The sequence below is a fragment of the Cetorhinus maximus genome, chromosome 10 (assembly GCF_964194155.1).
Source record: "Cetorhinus maximus chromosome 10, sCetMax3.hap1.1, whole genome shotgun sequence".
Lineage (NCBI taxonomy): Eukaryota > Metazoa > Chordata > Chondrichthyes > Lamniformes > Cetorhinidae > Cetorhinus > Cetorhinus maximus.
In genome coordinates, this window is record NC_135888.1 from 144,209,948 (window position 1) to 144,231,683 (window position 21,736).

General features: G+C 43.8%; 1 protein-coding gene across 2 annotated transcripts in view; it reads left to right on the forward strand.

Moving 5' to 3' along the window:
- arap3 (ArfGAP with RhoGAP domain, ankyrin repeat and PH domain 3) overlaps positions 1-21,736 on the forward strand; it is a 328,942-nt gene that overhangs the window by 19,912 nt on the left and 287,294 nt on the right. For both annotated transcript variants that reach the window (XM_078551238.1, XM_078551241.1), the window contains exon 2: positions 7,613-7,730. The gene's annotated coding sequence lies outside the window, so the exon portion shown is untranslated. The remainder of the gene's footprint in view (positions 1-7,612; positions 7,731-21,736) is intronic.

A 21,736-nucleotide genomic window follows, 5' to 3' on the forward strand; every position in this document is an offset into this window, starting at 1 on the left:
AACAGGAGAGATTGGCTGACTAGGCCCTGTGTTCACTGGAGTTTAAAAAAATGAGAGGGAATCTCATTGAAACATATAAAATTCTGACCGGGCTGGACAGACTGGACGCAGGGATGATATTTCCTCTGGCTGGGGGTCTAGAACAAGGGGTCACAATCTCAGGATACGGACCATTTAGGACTGAGATGAGGAGAAACGTCCTCACTCATTGGGCAGTGAACCTGTGGAATTCTCTACCACAGAGGCTGTGGAGGCCAAGTCACTGAATGTAGTTAAGAAGGAAATTTGGACTCTGAAGGCATCAAGGGGTATGGGGAGAGCAGGAGTATGGTGTTGAGATAGAGGATCAGCCATGATCATATTGAATGGCGGAGCAGGCTCAAAGGCTGAATGACCGACTCCTGCTCCTATTCTCTATGTTTCTATGTTTCTAATATAACCTGCTCACTTCTTGGCTCCAGAATGTGCTGCTCTAAGAATACTTTCAAAAGTATTCTTTGAACTCCTCATCCAGGCTATTACTTCCAATCTGATTTTTCTAGTTTACATGTAGATTAAAATCACCCATGATTGTTGCTGTCCCTTTATCACAAACCCACACTATTTCTTCTTGTCCTACATTGTGGTTACTGTTTGGGGGCCTGTAGACTACACCCAGTAGTATTTTTTTACTCATTCACAGGATGTGGGCTTTGCTGGCATTTATTGCCCATCCCTAGTTGCCTTTGAGAAGGTGGTGGTGAGCTGCCTTCTTGAACCAATGCAGTCCATGTGGTGTAGATGGTACACACTGCTGCCACTAGAAGACAGAGGGTAGCAGTGGAAGGGTGCTTTTCTCAATGGAGAGCTGTGACTAGTGGAGTTCCGCAGGGATCAGTGCTGGGACCTTTGCTGTTTGTAGTATACATAAATGATTTGGAGGAAAATGTAACTGGGCTAATTAGTAAGTTTGCAGACGACACTAAGGTTGGAGGAGTTGCAAATAGTGAAGAGGATTGTCAAAGGATACAACAGGATATAGATCGGTTGGAGACTTGGGTGGAAAAATGGCAGATGGAGTTTAATCCAGACAAATGCGAGGTAATGCATTTTGGAAGGTCTAATACAGGCAGGAATTATACAGTAAATGGCAGAACCCTTAAGTGCATTGACGGGCATAGGGATCTGGGTGTACAGGTCCACAGGTCACTGAAAGTGGCAATAAAGGTAGATAAGGTAGTCAGGAAGGCATATGGCATGCTTGCCTTCATTGGCAGGGGTATTGAGTATAAAAGCTGGGAAGTCATGTTGCAGCTGTATAGAACCTTGGTTAGGCCACACTTGGAATATTGCGTGCAATTCTGGTCGCCACATTACCAGAAGGATATGGAGGCATTGGAGAGAATGCAGAGGAGGTTTACCAGGATTCTGCCTGGTCTGGAGGTTATTAGCTATGAGGAGAGGTTGGAGAAACTCGGATTGTTCTCACTAGAGCGACAGAGATTGAGGGGCGACTTGATAGAAGTTTACAAAATTATGAGTGGCATGGACAGAGTAGATAGTCAGAAGCTGTTTCCCAGGGTGGAAGAGTCAATTACTAGGGGACATAGATTTAAGGTGAGAGGAAAAAACTATAGAGGAGATGTGCGGGGCAAGTTTTTTACGCAGAGGGTAGTGAGTGTCTGGAATTCGCTGCCAGAGGAGGTGGTGGAAGCAGGTACGATAGTGGTGTTTAAGAGGCAGCTTGACAAATACATGAATAGGATGGGAATAGAGGGATACGGACCCCGGAAGTGCAAAAATGTTTTAGTTGACGGGTAATATGATCGGCACAGGCTTGGAGGGCCGAAGGGCCTGTTCCTGTGCTGTACTTTTCTTTGTTCTCTTTGTTCTTTGTACTGTGTGTCGGTGGTGGGGGGAGTGAATGTTTGTGGAAGGGGTGCCAATCAAATGGCTGCTTCGTCCTGTACAGTGTTGAGCTTCTTGAGTGTTGTGGGAGTAACACACTGCAGCTAGTGCACTATGTACAGTTCTGGTCACCACTTTACAAGAAGGATGTGATTGCATTCGAGACGGTACAGAGGAAATTTATCAGGATGTTACCAGGAATGGAGAGTTTTAGCAATGAATAGAGATTGGATAGGGGTTGGGCTGGATCTGGTTTCTTTGGGACAGAGGAGCTGAGTGGAGATTTAATTGAAGTTTATAAAATTGTGAGTGGCCAAAATGGAATGGATGGGAAGTACCTTTAGCAGAGAGGTCAATAACCACAGGGCAAAAATTTAAAATAGATAGAAGGGATAGGAGGGAGCTGAGTAATTTTTTCACCCAGAGGGTGCTGGGGTACTGGAACCCACTGCCTGAAAGGCTGGTAGAAGAAACCCTCATCACATTAAAAAGAAACACTTGGATATGCATTCGAGGTGCCACACACACAATATTCCCAAAGCTGGAAGGTGAGATTAAACGAGATCACTGTTTTTCATCTAGCACAGACATAGTGGGCTGAATGGCCTCCTTTTGTGCTGAAAATTTCTATAATTGTGTCTCTGTCATCTGTATGGCCCAGAACAGGCAGACCGAGACCTTGTTGCAAGCTGGATTGATGGGTTATTGGGAGGATTCAGTTTCCTAAAACCCCTGCACCCATTTACCATCAGCACTTCTGAGTCTGGAAATGATGGTGGAATATCGGGAGTGGGCTTGATAAAGTGCAGAGTTGATTGGCCAGGATATTTCAGATGGTGGGGTTTTTGAAGAGTCAGCTGGGAGCACATCCCCTGTGACACCGCCTACCCCGCAGTCATTTCACACTCGAATGAGCGTCATTGGCTGAGCACCCCTCACTTGGGAGGAAGTCCCGCCTTAGAGAGCTGCTAGCCAATCTAATTGGCCAGCAGCTCTCAATCCCTGCAGCAACAGCGCTGCAATGGACAGAAGAAGTCATGAAGTCCAGAGAGCCTAAGCCCCGGGACTGGATGGAAAGGTGAGTTTTCGGGGTGTCAGGGTGGGGAAGGTAATGAAGGCCTGGGGGCAGTTGGTCGTGGGGGATTTGGGTGTCGGGGAAGAAGACAGTTAAAGAGAGGGAGGTCCAATGGTCATCGGACCTTAAAGGGCCCAAAGTGAGAAGGAGGCTTCCAATGGAGGCACCTCTTCTTCCCATTCGAAGGCTAAGCCTGATCATTCCTGGGCTTCCCCAACACCCGGGATACCTCCCCCCAGCCTAAAATTGAGGCTGGGTGGGAAACAACCATTAAGTGGTTAATAATTGGCCACTTAAGGTCCACAACTGGGGCAAGGGTGGGTGGCTCGTCCAAGGCCTCGCTCACCCCAGTGTAAAATCACTGAGAGGTCTAGGCGGGTGGGGACCCAGTGGGAAGCCCATTCGTGCTATTTTACACTCTTGCCCCCACCCCCCCCAAAAGCCTGCTGGTGGGGGAGTGTGAAAGTCAGGCCATCAAAGGGCCTATTAATCCCCTGGAACTAGGTCATAATTCCCCCCACCTTTTACATCAATAGAACCAAAATTGGGAAGCACAGAGCACAAAGAGTGCTGAAAAGAGGGGATGCACATTAGTGAAGCATTGAAGGAGTGTGATATTATTGGGAGGATTTGGATGAGATTCTAAGCCAAGGTCCCAGGTTCTTGGTTTAATGATGTAAAACGTCTCTATTGATAAACGAGCAATGAGATCTTCCAATGGCCTGCCCTATATTTCTTGTTCAACCAATGCCACCAAAACACAGATTATCTGGTCATTGTCTCATTTGCTGTTTGTGGGGTCTTGCTGTGTGCAAATTGGCTGCCATGTTTGTCTACTAAACAACAGTGACTGTAATCCTAAAAAAAATTGTGTGGCATTTTGAGACATGCTGAAGACATGCTAAATAAATGCAAGTTCCTTATGTCAGCTTTATGTAGCTGTCGCATGGTAAATTCTAGTTAGATAGGTGTAGAGTTTCTTAATATCTAATCAGTGTGAGTATTAAAAGCCACAACCCTTCTTTATATTGGCTGGCCATTGGAACGCCATGTATCCTCACACCAGCAGAATCCATCACTCTCAGGAAAAGAGGGGAGAAAAAAGGAGAAAATTAAGAGGTACATGGAAATATTTCAGAGAACTTTCTGCAGTTAAATCCTCGGCCCAGATTATCAAGGTGACCAGTTTCCTGCTTTAATCGCACCAAGTATGGAACTTTTAAGTGACTTTGGATTTTATATATATTTTTACACCTAGTTGAAAAGCTATTCCAGTGTAGTCAAGTTGACCCTGACCTTAACAGTAGCACTGACCTCCTTCCTCGACACAATATTCATGTGAGCAGCCACAGGTACTGCCAGGTGAATTTACACTTTAGAGGTGAGAAGCAGCTTGCTGAACGTATGGCCCATTAAATTAAAGATGACCAGAAAGATGCCTAAATAAAGCATTTTCTCCAGCGTTTTGTTTTCCTTTCAGATGTCAAAATAAATCTGATATAAAATGAAGATATCACATTCTCCAACTGAGGCATAATTAATATTGGAAATGATGAAGATAAAAGAAGCTGGAATTGTACAACAACTGTTTGCATTTATATAGCACTTTTAACATAAAATAAAGAATGAACAGTATGGAAACAGACTGTTTGGTCTGGTGTTTATGCTTTAGAAGAGCCTTGTCCCAATCTAATTACTTCACCTCATGCTGCCAACTTTTCTCCCTCTCATAATTATCCCAACTCCTCTTAAATGCATCCCAAATATTCCAAATTGTTTTACAGAATCATTACAGGATAAAATTTGATATCAGGTCATACAAGGATCTGCTTGGTCAAAGAGGTAGATTTTCATTGTCTCCTAATGGAGTAAAGGTTTCTGCAGGAATTTTCGGAGCTTAGGGCCTAGGCAGCTGAAGGCACGGCCACCAACTGCGAAGTGATAAAACTGGGGGGGTGTTGAAGAGGCCGGAATTGGAGGAGTGCAGATATCTCAGAGGGTTGTAGGGATGGAGGACATTACAGAGATAGAGAGAGGTAAGACCATGAGGAATTTGAACACAAGGTGAGAACTTTACATTGAGGCTTTGCTAGACCGGACACAATTTTAGGGCAGCTAATACAGGGTTTTGCGTGAGTTAGAGTACAGGCCTATCTTCCTTTATTTTTGCATTCAGATGTAATGTCATTGCTTCAATGAGCTTCTGAGTGTGTGGGACTGTGGAAAAGGAAGTGTTGTAGAAACCTGAGCTGCTATTTGTGAAAATTTAACACATTTGTGTTATGTGAGAGGGACCAATTAATAAGTGCAATTAGTGATCTATCTACTCTATTGCTGTACAGCAGCAAGGACAGCACAAAGCTTTAATCAAACAGCTTTTATAACCATCTTTTAGCAAGATCGTTATCAGTTTACAAAAACAGAACAACATTTCCTGCACTAAACTTGCTCATAAGTGTCAGAATCTCCAATAATAGCAAGTCTGTACTCTACATGCAGTTCTAGGTCAGTATGTTTTCACTCTATTTGTGTGTAAACCTTTCAGTATAATTCAAGATGTTCATTCAAAGGAAGAAATATTTTCTGATGGTATGTGTATGAAAACATATCACCTGATAGTGGATCTTTGTCTCACTTCTGCCCACTAATATACTAAATACTAATCTTAACCCTAACCTTAACTCTGCCAATTTATGACTCGGTTTTGACCATACTCATATAATTGTAGCATTTTAACAAAGTAAAACATCCCAAGGAATAAGAACATAAGAACTAGGAACAGGAGTAGGCAATTCAGCCCCTCGAGCCTGCCCCGCTATTCATTACGATCATGGCTGATCTTATTTTGGCCTCAACTCCAATTTCCCGCCCTCTCCCCATAACCTTTCAACCCGTTACTATTTAAAAATCTGTCTATCTCCTCCTTAAATTTATTCAGCGTCCCGGCATCCACTGCACTCTGAGGTAGTGAATTCCACAGATTTACGACCCTTTGAGAAAAGTAATTCCTCCTCATCTCTGATTTAAATCTACCACCCCTTAGCCTAAAACTATGGCCTCTTGTTCTAGAATGCCCCACAAGGGGAAACATCCGCTCCACGTCTACTTTGTCTATCCCCTTTAGCATCTTATATACCTCAATTAGATCGCCTCTCATCCTTCTAAACTCCAGTGAGTATAGGCTTAAACTGCTCAATCTCTCCTCTTATGACAAGCCCCGCATCTCTGGAATCAATCCAGTGAACCTCCTCTGAACTACCTCCAATGCAACTACATCCTCCCTCAAGTAAGGGGACCAAAACAGTGCACAGTACTCCAGGTGCGGTCTCACCAATGCCTTGTACAGTTGCAACAACACTTCCCTATTTTTATACTCTATTCCTTTCGCAATAAATGCCAAAATTCCATTTGCCTTCCTTATTACCTGCTGTACCTGCATACTAGCTTTCAGTGATTCATGCACGAGGACACCCAGATCCCTCTGCACTGAGGCATTCTGAAGTTTCTCTCCATTTAAATAATAAGTCGCCTTTTTATTCTTCCGACGAAAATGGATAACCTCACACTTATCCACATTAAACTCCATCTGCCAAATTTTGGTCCATTCACCTAACCTGTCCATATCCTTTTGTAAATTTCTTATTTCTTCCTTGCAACTTACTTTCCCACCTATTTTGGTGTCATCTGCAAATTTAGCTATAGTACCTTCTACCCCTGAATCTAAGTCATTAATATAGATTGTAAATAGTTAGGGCCCAAGGACTGAACCCTGTGACACCCCACTAGGTACAGCTTGCCATCCAGAAAAAGACCCATTTATCCCGGCCCTCTGCTTTCTGTTGGTTAGCCAATCCTCTATCCAAGCTAATATATTACCCCTAACTCCATGTGATCTTATCTTGTGTATTAATCTTTTGTGCGGCACCTTATCAAAGGCCTTTTGGAAGTCCAGATATACTACATCTACAGCATCCCCATTATCCACTTTGCTTGTCACATCTTCAAAGAACTCTAGCAAATTAGTCAAACACGATTTACTCCTCATAAAACCATGCTGACTCTGATGGATTGCATTTTGACTTTCCAAATGCCCCATTACTACTTCCTTAATAATGGATTACAACAATTTCCCATCGGCAGATGTTAAACTAACTGGTCTATAGTTTCCTACTTTCTGCCTCCCCCCGCCCCACCCCAGCCTTTGTATAAGGGTGTTATATTAGCACTTTTCCAATCTCCTGGAACCTTTACAGACTCCAGGGAATTTTGGAATATTATAGCCATTGCATCCACTATCTCCGCTGCCACTTCCTTTAAGGCCCTGGGATGTCGGGTTTGAAATTCTGACCCCCCAAATATTCTTTTCCTCTGTCGGCTGAAGGCTAAACTGGTACATTGGAGGTGATGTTGAATTCCATTGTCTATGTCTGCCTTCATCAAGAGGAGGCTCCCAAGGTGCAGAAAGTGGGAAAATGGTTCACATTTTCCAGGATCTCACCGTATCAATGGGAGTGACCGCCACACAGTCTTCGTGTCGGTGAGGTCTGTCCTCACATTGGGGACACCGTCCATCAGGTTGTTTGGCACCACCACCGTGCTAAATGGGATAGATTCAGAAAAACACCAACTGTCGTATCAATTGTTTTCCAGGATCTCACCATTGATCTTAATCGATGGGAGGAGATATTCGGCCTTAGTTTTTCCGGGTGTTTAATGGACGACCCATTTTATCATAAGCTTTGGAGAAGGAATCGGCAATGAGCTGGAGGTGAGTTTCTGAGTAAATGCACACAAATGTCATCTGCGTACTGAGGCTCAAAAACTGAGGTTGGAATGGTTCCTGTTGTGGTTTGAAGGGGTCAGGTTGAACAGCTTTCTGTCTGTTCTCTAGATTATCTCCATCCTATGCATAATTTACTAGAGTGAGGTGAAGTGTTGCAGTGAGAAAAATGGCAAAGAGGGTTGGTGTAATGACACCAGCTTGTTTGACCCCAGTCTTCACTGAGATAGGGTCTGTGCTGCTTCTATTGGTGAGAATCACAGCTTGTATGTCATTGTGGTGTAGACGGAGGATGGTAGCAAATTTCTGAGGGAAGCTGAATTTGAGGACACTCCTTTGCGGTTTACAGAGTCAAATACTTCCGTGAGATTGAATAAGGCTTTGTACAACAGTTGGTGCTTTCTGAATCTATCCCATTTAGCACGGTGGTAGTGCCACACAACATGATGGAGGGTATCCTCAATGTGAAGACAGGACCTCACCTCCACAAGAACTGTGTGGTGGTCACTCCTACCAATATGGTCATGGACAGAGGCATTTGCGACAGGCAGTTTGGTGAGGTCGAGTAGGTTTTTCCCCTAAGAGGGCAAAACAACCTATTCTGAGGCCTCTTGCCAATACTGTTTTATAGCTGATCACCATATACATATTACAGAGCTACCCTTGGAGTTGGGCCTGACTTTAGAAGCAGGGCAGAAATGTAAATAAGGCATCAACATGGAAGCTGATGATTGTTTTTTCTTCTTTTTACTTAAAGAATTCCTGTTCTCTCTCTTTTTGTTTTTGCCAGTTTATTTGATTTTCTTATTCTCTCCTGACCTCTTGCCAGTTGTATGTATGAGCTCATGATGTGATTTAATTTCTTAACCGCGGAGCAGGGAGTGACCTTTAGGAAATGTATATGGCAGCTGGCAAGGTATTTGGCCACATTTGTAAACTTGCAAACATAGTTTAAGAGCAGCTACACCTGCACAGATCTTGCTTGTGTATAGTTGTTTGAATACTGATGGTCATAATCTTAAACCTAGCTCAACCTGAAAGCCGGAATCTGGAACGGAGGTCACAGCCAAAGGTTAGAAGTGGATCTGCCACATCAATGGGCCATAGAAGCCTGACTGACTCTCTGTTTGGTTTCTCTCCATTCCTTTGGTGAGGTGGTTGAACTCTGCCCTTTGCTGCACCATGACATCCTAGGCCAATATTTCAGAGGAAATTACCTCATTTAACCATAATGCCATGGTACACAGTGTGCTACTTTGCAACCGGAGGCTTTTTTGTGTAAGGTTTATTGTTATTTGATAAGCATTTTCTGTAAAAACTTACAGCAGTGAGTAAAAGGTGCAAGTAAGGTTGTTGAGTAATGTATTTTACAATGTTTATCATGCAATATCCGTCTGGTTGGTTTCAACACTCAGAAGCACATATACCAGCTGAAAGCAGAATTCCCCTTTACATGTCAGCATTTTGGAGCCATACGCTTTGCACTTTGATATGGATGTTATCACACGCAGTGGGGAGCGTTCCTGCCACTGAGCTAGAAGCTCCATACAAGTCTCACTCCAGGACTTGGTGATCAAGTAAGCTACGTCATAATGTAGCCGAAAGGTTGATTATCAACCTGCAAATCCTTCCCGCAAACCCCAGCGGTAAGAGTGGGAGAGATACCTGGTCAGCCACATGATGAAAGGAAACTTGGAGCCTCTCCCATCACTATTGATAGCTCTAATCTACACCACGCATGTGCATGTTGCCACAGCAAGTCGGACTTCCTGAGTGAACTGTGACACACTGTCACGTGACCCTTTTAAGGCCATTAACATTTGGGGATCTAAGATACTCAACAATAAAAGAAAGGATTGACAGAGTTTAAATGTATGCGATAGAGATAGAAACAGAGAACAAGCTCTGAACTTCTGCTGGCAGCTCGGGAGCGCGGAGTCGGGAGCGCGGGGTCGGGAGCGCGGGGTCGGGAGCGCGGGGTCGGGAGCGCGGGGTCGGGAGCGCGGGGTCGGGAGCGCAGGGTTGGGAAGATTCCTGGGTCCACAAACCTGACTCAGGGAAAATGCCCCGGACAGTTAGATTTTCATTCTGGGGAGGGGGTGTTGACTGGAGTCAGGCCCGTTGCCCTGGAAACAGTTTGGAGGCAGCACAGGAGCCAGGGGCAGGCTGGGCAAAAGGCTGACCTTGGTGACCTGGCACTTCAACCCAGCGTCAAAAAATACCAATAAAACAAGAAGCAGCCGTCTAGCCCTCACCCCTCCACACCTCCCACACACTACCCTTGTCTCAATCATGCCAACCCATGCAACCTCACTCTCCCCACCCACTCCCCATGGCTCTACATCGAAAATAGCAGCAGGAGTCATATTCTCCTGCACAATCCCCATATCCCTTGATGTCATTAGGCTCCAGAAATCTATCGATTTCTGTCTTGAACGTACTCAATGATTGAACCTCCGCAACCCTATGGGGTAGAGAATTCCAAAGATTCACCACTCTCTGAGGGAAGAAATTCCTCCTCACCTCAGTCTTAAATGACCTGCCCCTTATCCTGATACTGTCCCCTGGTTCTAGACTCACCAGCCAGGAGAAACATCTTATCTAAATCTACCCTGTCACACCCTGTAAGAATTTTGCAAGTTTCAATGAAATCACCTCTCATTCTTCAAATCTCTAGGGAATACAGGCCCAGTCTCCTCAATCTCTCCTCGTAAGACAATCCTGCCATCCCAGGGATCAGTCAGGTGAACCTCTGCTGCACTCCCTCTATGGCAAGAATATCCTTCCTTTGGTAAGGAGACCAAAGTTCTACACAATACTCTAGGTGCAGTCTCACCAAGGCTCTATAGAACTGCAGCAACACATCTTTACTCCTGTACTCAAATCCCCTCACGATTTGCCTTCCTAATTGCTTGCTGCACCTGCACGTTAGCTTTTAGTGACTCATGAACAAGGACACCCAGGTCCCTTTGGACATCAACATTTCCCAACCTCTCACTATTTAAAAAAATACTCTACATTTCTGCTTTTCCAACCAAAGTAAATAAATTCAAGTTTTTCCACATTATATTCCTTCTGCAATGTTCTTGCCCCCTCACTAAGTCTGTCTAAACCTCTTTGCAACCCCCTCACAACTCTCATTCCCGTCTAGTTTTGTTCATCTGCAAACTTGGAAATATTACATTTGGTCCCCACATCCAAATCATTAATTTATATTGTGAACAGCTGGGGTCCAAGCACTGATCCTTGTGGTACCCCCACTAGTAACAGTCTGACGATGCAAGAATTACCCATTTATCACTACTCTCTGTTTTCTGTCCAGGAGCCAATTCTCAATCCATGCCAGTATATTACCCCCAACCCCATGTGCTCTGATCTTATTTACTAACTTCCAGTGTGGGACCTTATTAAAAGCCTTCTGAATATCCAATTATGCTACACCCACCGGCTCCCCCTTATCTATTCTGCTAGCTACACCCTCAAAAAACTCCAATAGATTTATTAAACATGATTTCCCTTTCATAAATCTATATTCACTTTGCCCATTAGTTTCGAACTGCCCTGTTATCACATCCTTTATCATGAAGTCTAGCATTTTCCCTATGACTGATGTAAAGCTTTCCAATCTGTAACTCCCCATTTTCTCTCTCCCTCCATTCTTAAACAATGCGGTTGTATTTGCTACCTCCCAATCTGTAGGAACGTTCCAGAATCTATGGGCAAAACTTTTCGTTCAGCATGTGGGCTCGCGTCTGACACACTCGACCGTAAAATAGCGTCAGGTGAGCAACCTGATGTCATCGCGCACTCGTGCGATATTTCGGTTGGCGGGCGCATGCTAAACTTGGAAGCGTGCCCTCCAACAATTAAGAGGGTTATTATGTCCATTAACGGTGCAATTAACTGGGACTTTCGCTGCTTATCCAACATTATGGTTGGCGGGTGGGTGAATTGACCAGGCGGCCTTTGCATTTTTCCAGAAACCTCATCCAAGGCGGGAATGAGGTTCCTGTCATTAAATAAAAAAACTGTTTGCAACGGATTTTCATGTTGGAAATGTTCAGGTGACTGTTTCTGATGTGTGGGCATTTTCTTCTGGATTTTAAAATCTGTTTTTATTGGATTTGAATTCTTCAGCTCTCTGCCAACAGGGAGCTTTCATTCTGCGCTTCCCCCTGACCCACGCTGACCTCAGCGCTCGCCCTCCTCCGATCCCCACCTCGGCAGTACTGAGCATTTTGGTGCACCTTTCACGCTGGCTGGTTGTTAATTGGCCAGTGTGAAATTGTGGTTGGGGGCCATTCGTGGGTGGCGGGCCATTTCCCGGCTGCTCCTAGGCCCGCCGACCGCGCCTGCCCGCCGACCGCGCCTGCCCGCCGACCGCGCCTGCCCGCTGACCGTGCCCGCCTGCCGACCACAAAATTCAGGCCTATGGAATTTTGGAGGATGACCAACAATGCATCCATCTCCTTCAACACTCCATACCCTCATACCCTTCATGTCAACCTATGTCCCTCTACCAATCCCCCATGGACCTTCAAATCCTCCATGCCAACCAATACCCCTCCACCTACCCCATGATCCTTTATAGCCCCTATGCCAACTTAGTGCCAATCATGCCTTTATGTCATTTATACAAACCCTATTCACTACATTTAAAGTTCTTAATCCAATATAACAACAAGCGTTTGTATTTACAGTCCCAAATCAAAGGCTTTACAACCACTTAGAGCTGTCAGTCAAACTGTGGACTGACAGGCACCCAGTGTGATAATGTTAGTTTGTGAAATCAGTCATGCAGCACAGATCCTATAATGAAAGCCTTCTGGTTTATGCCAACAGACAGAGAGAAATAGCAAGCATTGGTTTTTTTAACCTGCAGACTGCTTTTTTTAAAATTTAAAGATCAGGAGATTTAAGTTCCTTGACAGCTTCATTGAGCTTTGACAGTTCCCTTGACAGTTCCCTTGACAGCTTAACAGTTCCAATGAGCTTGACAGTTCCAACGAGTATATAGACTTTTTATGCACATTCATGTCTGATTTAACAACTCCAAAGGGCACATTACCTCTCCCAAAGGTTCCCATGGACTTAACCAAAAGGATACCCTATCTGTCCAAATTCTGCCAACTTTAGACTTTCACCTGATAGGTCTAACGTGCACATGTCATATTTTGGACATCCCACTAGCGTAAATTGGATCTAACTAAAGACAGCTTCACTTTAGCTGCAGCCTCCTTTAGCTGCAGATGTGCAAAGTACGACCCACCCCCGTTTTACCAACGCCGCCATCCACCCCCTCCGCCCCCGGCAAAAATGGCAGCTGCTGGGTTTGGGGAGAGGGCTTCCAGAGTCGGTCCTCCGGCACCATTTTGGAAAAACTGGAAATCTCTCTGTCATAGAAAAATTCAGGCCCAAGTAAAACACCTCTCTTGCAGGGTAATTTGTTATAAAATCAGGAAAATAACTGTAAAATCATATTGTTTTGCATACATACATATACACATACACACACACACATACATACACACGTACATACACACATACATACACACATACATACATACACACATACATACACACATACATACACACATACATACATACACACATACATACACACATACACACACACATACATACACACATACATACATACACACATACACACACACACATACATACACACATACATACATACATACATACACACATACACATACACACATACACATACACACACACATACATACACACATGCATACATACACACATACATACACACATACATACACACACATACACACATACATATACACATACATACATACATACGTACATACACACATACATACACACATACACACACATACATACACACATGCATACATACACACATGCATACATACACACATACATACACATACATATATACATACGTACATACACACATACATACACACATACATACACACACATACATGCATACACACATGCATACACACATACATATATACATACATACATATATACACACATACATAAACGCATACATACATACATTTGTATGTTTTTTTTGTTTTCTAGTGCTTCTCCACCTCTATTTAAAACTTACCTTGCCTCAAAAATTCTGAAGGTGCTGAATTTAGCAGGATCTTGTTTCCACACGTAGCTAATGCAAGTGGCTATTCATTATGTCCGTTATAGACAGTGAGTGCTGGGAGATTGTTGGACTGTGATATGACAACTAAATCCAATCCTGCCTTCCTCCAACAGTCCAAGGACAAGGGCAGCAGATAGACGGGAACACCACCACCTGGAAGTTCCCCTCCAAGTCACTCACTATCCTGACTTGGAAATATATCACCATTCCTTCACTGTCGCTGGGTCAAAATCCTGGAACTCCCTCCCTAACAGCACTGTGGGTGTACCTACACCACACGGACTGCAGCGGCTCAATAAGGCACTCACCACCACCTTCTCAAGGGCAATTAGGGATGGGCAATAAATGCTGGCCCAGCCAGCGAAGCCCACATCCCATGCAATAATTTAGAAAAAAAATCCACATCTGCACACTTTCCAGACAGGATCACTGAAAAGGGCATTCAAGCCCCACCCCAAAACCTTACACACAAAATCTAGACTGGCAGCTCAGTGCTAGTACAGAGTGGGTACTACACTGGTGGAAGTGCCATCTTTCCGATAAGGTATTAATGCACCTGACCTATCAGGTTGATGTAAAAGAATACATGGCACTATTTTGAAGAAGAATAGGGAAAATTCTGCCATTGTCTTGGGTCATATTTATCTCTCAATCAAGATCACCAAACCAGAAGGTCTGGTCACTATTACATTGTTGTTTGTGGGATCTTGCTCTTACAACCCATCTTTATATTACTAGTATTGTGCAACAGGATAGAATTAATTGATAACCTCAATTATCCCAAGATAGCAATCATCATAATATGATTAAATTTTATACTCAGTTGTGCGAGAGAAGAGTGGGTGCAAGATTAATATTTTAAATTTAAATAAGGGCAGTTATGGGGGCCTGAAAGCAGAGCTAGCTAAAGTAAACTAGCAAATGAGGGTAAGGGATAGATCAATAGAGTTTCAGTGGCAGACATTTAAAGGGATATTTCAGAAGATGCAGAATATAAACATTACAACGAGAAAGAAAAATTTCAGCAGGAAGGCCCACCATCTTTAGTTAACGAAAACAGTTAAAGATAGTATCTAACTTTAAAAAAAAAAGCATTTAATTGTGCAAAGATTGGTGGCAGGTCAGAAGTTTGGACAGAATATAAAGAATAGCAAAGAATAACCAAAAGATTGATAAGGAGGGCAAGGTTACAGCATGAGAGAAAGCTAGCTAGTAATATAAAGACGGGTTGTAAGAGTTTCTATCGATATTTAAACAAGTGAAGAGTTAACAAAGTGAGTGTTGGTCCTATAGAAAGTGAGCCTGGTGAATTTATAATGGAAAATAAGGAAATGACAGGTGAATTGAACAGGTATTTTGCATCGGTCTTCATTATAGAGGATGCAACTAACATCCCAGAAATGGTTGTAAATAAGGAACTGGAAGGAAGGGAGGGACTCAAGAAAATTACAATCACCAGGGAAATGGTATTGAGTAAATTGTTGGAGCTGCGGGCTGACAAGTGCCCAGGTCCTGATGGACTTCATCCTAGGAGGCTAGTGAGATAGTTGATGCAACACCTGCCCCATTCACTTCCTCTCTCCTCACCGTCCAAGGGCCCAAACACTCCTTTCAAGTGAAGCAGCATTTCACTTGCATTTCCCCTAACTTAGTCTACTGCATTTGTTGCTCCCAATGTGGTCTCCTCTACATTGGAGAGACCAAACGTAAACTGGGCGACCGCTTTGCAGAACACCTGCGGTCTGTCCGTAAGAAAGACCCAAACCTCCCTGTCGCTTGCCATTTTAACACTCCACCCTGCTCTCTTGCCCACATGTCTGTCCTTGGCTTGCTGCATTGTTCCAGTGAAGCCCAACGCAAACTGGAGGAACAGCACCTCATCTTCCGATTAGGCACTTTACAGCCTTCCGGACCGAATATTGAATTCAACAACTTTAGATCTTGAACTCCCTCCTCCATCCCCACCCACTTTCCGTTTCTTCCCCCTCCCTTTTGTTTTTTCCAATAATTTCTATAGATTTTTCTTTTCCCACCTATTTCCATTATTTTTAAATCTATACCTTTAATGCCCTGTCAGTCTTTCCACCCCACCCCCACTAGAGCTGTACCTTGAGTGTCCTGCCATCCATTCTTAATTAGCACATTCGTTTAGATAATATGACCACCTTCAACACCTCTTTGTTCCTTTGTCTGTGACATCTTTTGATTATCTGCTCCTATCACTGCTTGCTTATCTCCACAATCACCACACCCTCAACTTCTCTCTCCCCCCCCCGCCCCCCCCACCTTAAACCAGCTTATATTTCACCCCTCTCCTAATATTACTCAGTTCTGTTGAAGGGTCATGAGGACTCGAAACGTCATCTCTTTTCTTCTCCGCCGATGCTGCCAGACCTGCTGAGTTTTTCCAGATAATTCTGTTTTTGTTTGAGATAGTTGGTGTGTTGGTTTTAATTTTCCAAAATTCCCTAAATTTGGGGTAGATTCCATTAGTTGGAAAATAGCAAATATAACTGATTTATTCAAAAAGGGAGGGAGACAGAAAGCAGGAAACTATAGGCCAGTTAGCCTAACATCTGTCATTGGGAAAATGTTAGAAGCTATTATTAAAGATGTTATAACAGGGCACTTAGAAAAATTCAAGGCAATCAGGCAGAGTCAACATGGTTTTATGAAAGGGAAATCATGTCTAATCAATCTATTGGAGATCTTTGAAGGAAGCAGAGAGTTGGTATAAATGGGTCTTTTTCTGGTTGGCAGGATGTGATGAGTGGTGTGCCACAGGGATCAGTGCTGGGACCTCAACTTTTAATAATTTATATAAATAACTTGGATGAGGCGACCGAAGGTATGGTTGCTAAATTTGCTAATGATACAAAGATAGGTAGGAATGTAAGCTAGGAAGAGGACATAAGGAAGCTACAAAGTGACACAGATAGGTTAAGTGAGTGGGCAAAAAGCTGGCAAATGGAGTATAATGTGGGAAAATGTGAAATTGTGCATTTTGGCAGGAAGGATAAAGAAGAAGCTTATTATCTAAATGGTGAGAGATTACAGAGCTCTGAGATTCAGAGGATCAGGGTGTCCTAGTGCATGAATCACCAAAGGTTAGTATGCAGGCACAGCAGGTAATTGGGAAAGCTAATAGAATGATGTTGTTTATTGTGAATGAAATTGAATACAAAAGTAAGGAGGTTATGCTTGAGTTGTATAGGGCACTGGTGAGACCACATCTCGAGTATTGTGTACAGTATTTGTCTCCTTATTTAAGGAAGGATGTAAATGCATTAGAAGCAGTTCAGAGAAGGTTTACTGGGCTCATACCTGGAATGGGCCGGTTGTCTTATGAGGAAAGGCTGGACAGGTTAGGCTTGTGTCCATCGGAGGTTGAAAGAGTAACAGGTGACTTGATTGAGACATTTAAGATCTTCAGGGGTCTTGACAGAGTGGATGTGGAGAAGATGTTTCCTCTTGTGGAAGAATCTAGAAATTGGTATCACTGTTTAAATATAAATCAGCCATGATCTTATTGATTGGTGGAGTAGGCTCGAAGGGCCGAGTGGCCTACTCCTGCTCCTAGTTCATGTGTTCGCATGTTGAAAGAAAAGGCTTGTATTCAGATAGTGTCTTTCACAAGCTAAGGGAAGTATTTCTCAGCCAATAATGCATCTTTGGAAGTGTCATCACCTTTCTAATGTGACAGCTAATTTGTGCACAACAAGGTCCCACAAATAGAAATGTGAGAAAGTAAATTATTTTTACGTGACATTTGGAGAGTAGAGGGAGAACGCCTCTGGTCTTATCTGAAAAGGTGCTATTATGTCCATCTAAGGGCTGACAGCCCCTGCCGACAGCTCTGTGGCAGTGCAGCACTTCCTCAGTACTGCACGGGGGGTGTCACCAAACATTGAGGTCTTTGGAGTAGGACTTGAACCCACAACCTTCTAACTCAGACATGAGACTGCCAGTGAGCCACAGATAAGACCATAAGACATAGGAGCAGAAATTCGGCCCATCAAGTCTGCTCCGCCATTCAATCATGGCTGATAAGATTCTCAACCCCATTCTCCTGCCTTCTCCCCGTAACCTTTGATCCCCTTAACAATCAAGAACCGATCTATCTCGGTCTTAAATACATTCAGTGACCTGGCCTCCACAGCCTTCTGTGGAAATGAATTCCATAGATTCACCACTCTCTGGCTAAAGAAGTTTCTCCTCATTTCTCTTCTAAAAGGTCTTCCCTTTACACTGAGGCTATGCCCTCGGGTCCTAGTCTCGTCTACTAATGGAAACATCTTCCCCACGTCCACTCTATCCAGGCCTTTCAGTATTCTGTAAGTTTCAATCAGATCCCCCCTCATCCTTCTAAACTCCATCGAGTATAGACCCAGAGTCCTCAAACGTTCCTCATATGTTAAGCCTTTCATTCCTGGATCATTCTCGTGAACCTCCTCTGGACCCTCTCCAGGGCCAGCACATCCTTCCTGAGATACGGGGCCCAAAATTGCTCACAATATTCTGAAAGTGGTTTGACCAGAGCCTTATAAAGCCTCAGCAGCACATCCTGCTTTTATATTCTAGTCCTCTCGAAATAAATGCCAACATTGTATTTGCCATCCTAACTACCGACTCAACCTGCAAGTTAACCTTAAGAGAATCCTGGACTACGACTCCCAAGTCCCTTTGCACTCCAGATTTCTGAATTCTCTCCCCATTTAGAAAATAGTCTATGCCTCTATTCTTCCTACCAAAGTGCATGACAAAGAACAAAGAACAAAGAAAAGTACAGCACAGGAACAGGCCCTTCGGCCCTCCAAGCCTACGCCGATCATATTGCCCGTCAACTAAATCATTTTGCACTTCTGGGGTCCGTATCCCCCTATTCCCATCCTATTCATGTATTTGTCAAGCTGCCTCTTAAACACCACTAACATACCTGCTTCCACCACCTCCTCTGGCAGCGAATTCCAGACACTCACTACCCTCTGCGTAAAAAAACTTGCCCCGCACATCTCCTCTATAGTTTTCTCCTCTCACCTTAAATCTATATCCCCTAGTAATTGACTCTAGAAAAACCCTGGGGAAAAAGCTTCTGACTATCTACTCTGTCCATGCCACTCATAATTTTGTAAACTTCTATCAAGTCGACTCATAATTTTGTAAACCTCTATCAATACCTCACACTTCCCCACGCTGTGTTCCATCTGCCACTTCTTTGCACATTCTCCTAACCTGTCTAAATCCTTCTGTAGCCTCCCCATCTCCTCAATACTACCTGTCCCTCCACCTATCTTTGTATTATCTGCAAACTTAGCCAGAATGCCCTCAGTACGTTCATCTAGATCATTAATGTATAAAGTGAAAAGCTGTGGTCCCAACACTGACCCCTGCGGAACTCCACTAGTCACCGGCCGCCATCCTGAGAAGGACCCCCTTATCCCCACTCTCTGCCTCCTGCCAGACAGCCAATCTTCTATCCATGCTAGTACGCTGCCTCTAACACCATGGGCTCTTATCTTACTGAGCAGCCTCCTGTGCAGCACCTTGTCAAAGGCCAATTAGATAACATTCATTGGCTCTCCTTTGTCTAACCTGCTCGTTACCTCCTCAAAGAATTCTAACAGATTTGTCAGGCATGACCTCCCCTTGATGAAACCATGTTGACTTTGCCCTATTTTACCATGCACTTCCAAGTATTCTGAAATCTCATCCTTAATAATGGACTCTAAAATCTTACCAACGACCGAGGTCAGGTTAATCGGCCTGTAATTTCCTGTCTTTTGTCTCACTCCCTTCTTTAACAGGGGGTTACATTAGCAATTTTCCAATCCTCTGGGACCCTCCCTGACTCCAATGATTCCTGAAAGATCACCACTAACGCCTCCACTATCTCTTCAGCTATCTCCTTCAGAACTCTGGGGTGTAATCCATCTGGTCCAGGTGATTTATCCACCTTCAGACCTTTCAGTTTTCCTAGCACCTTCTCCTTGGTAATGGCCACCATACTCACCTCTGTCCCCCGACTCTCTTGAACTTTGGGGATGTTACTCGTGTCTTCCACTGTGAAGACTGACACAAAGTACCTATTCAGTTCCTCCGCCATTTCTTTGTTCCCCACTACTACTTCTCCAGCGTCATTTTCCAGCGGCCCAATGTCCACTTTTGCCTCTCTCTTACCCTTTATATATCTAAAAAAAACTCTTGCAATCTTCGTTTATATTACTGGCTAGTTTACCCTCATATTTAATCTTCTCCCTCCTTATTTCTTTTTTAGTTGTCCTCTGTTGGTCTTTGTAGGCTTCCCAATCCCCTGGTTTCCCACTGCTCTTCGCCGCATTGTATGCTTTCTCTTTAGCTTTTATGCTGTCCCTGACTTCCCTTGTCAGCCATGGATGCCTCGTCCTCCCTTTAGTATGCTTCTTCTTCCTAGGGATGAATTTTTGCTGTGTCTCCCAAATCACTCCCAGAAACTCCTGCCATTGCTGTTCCACTGTCTTTCCTGCCAGGCTCATCTCCCAATCAATTCTGGCCAGCTCCTCCCTCATGCCTCTGTAGTTGCCTTTATTCAACTGTAATACCATTACATTTGATTCCAGCTTTTTCCTCTCAAATTGCAGGGTAAATTCTATCATATGGTCACTTCCTCCTAAGGGTTCCTTCACCTTAGGCTCCCTTATCAAATCTGCCTCATTACACATCACTAAATCTAGAATTGTCTGTTCCCTAGTGGGCTCCACCACAAGCTGCTCCAAAAAGCCATCTCATAGACATTCCACAAATTCCTTTTCTTGGGATCCACTACCAACCTGATTTTCCCAGTCTACCTGCATATTGAAATCCCCCATGACCACTGTAACCTTGCCTTTCTTACACGCCTTTTCTATCTCCTGGTGTATCTTGTGCCCCACATCCTGACTACTGTTCAGAGGCCTGTACATAACTCCCATTATGTTTTTTTTACCTTTACGGTTCCTCAACTCTACCCACACAGATTCTACATCATCTGACCCTATGTCATTTCTTGCTATCGATTTAATTTCATTTCTTACTAACAAAGCAACCCCACCCCCTCTGCCAACCTGCCTATCTTTTCGATAGGATGTATATCCTTGGATATTTAGCTCCCAGTCCTGATCCCGTTGCAGCCATGTCTCCGTGATGCCCACCACATCATACCTGCCAATTTCAATCTGCGTCACAAGCTCATTTACCTTATTTCGTATACTGCGTGCATTCAGATACACCTTCAGTCCTGTATTTCCCGTCCCCTTTCTCATTGTCGTCCCTTTATCTGATGTGCTTGAAGTTAGATTCCTAGCCCTTTTCGAACACTCTGTCCTATTTTGTGTTCTGGGGACTTTAATAACCTCTCCTGGGCTCTCCTTTCTTTTCAGTTTTTTCATAATTTTCCATGAAGTTGAATCCACCCCCTGACACGCTAACCTGCTGCTTTGTTTCCCATTAGTCATACTTCTTGGAGTTTTACCCTTCCCTTCCCCCCACTTTCTAGTTTATAACTCATGCTTTCATGATTTAACTTGAAGCAGTGATTATAATTAGCCTTTGCCACACCATTTACTATCTTAATAGTTGAACTGCATACAATGCAATGATGTCTCACAATCACACAACATCATATCATGGAAGGACTTCACATCTCCTCCAGAAGCGGAATTTCAAGGACAGCACGTGGGACTTTGGTCACCTGGATCTGACTGGTCACCACATTGTGAATGGACAAGGCCTACGAAAATTTGCCGCAGGATTCGAGGCAATCACCCTAATGAAACACACACACACATAGACACACAGACACACACACAGGCACAAA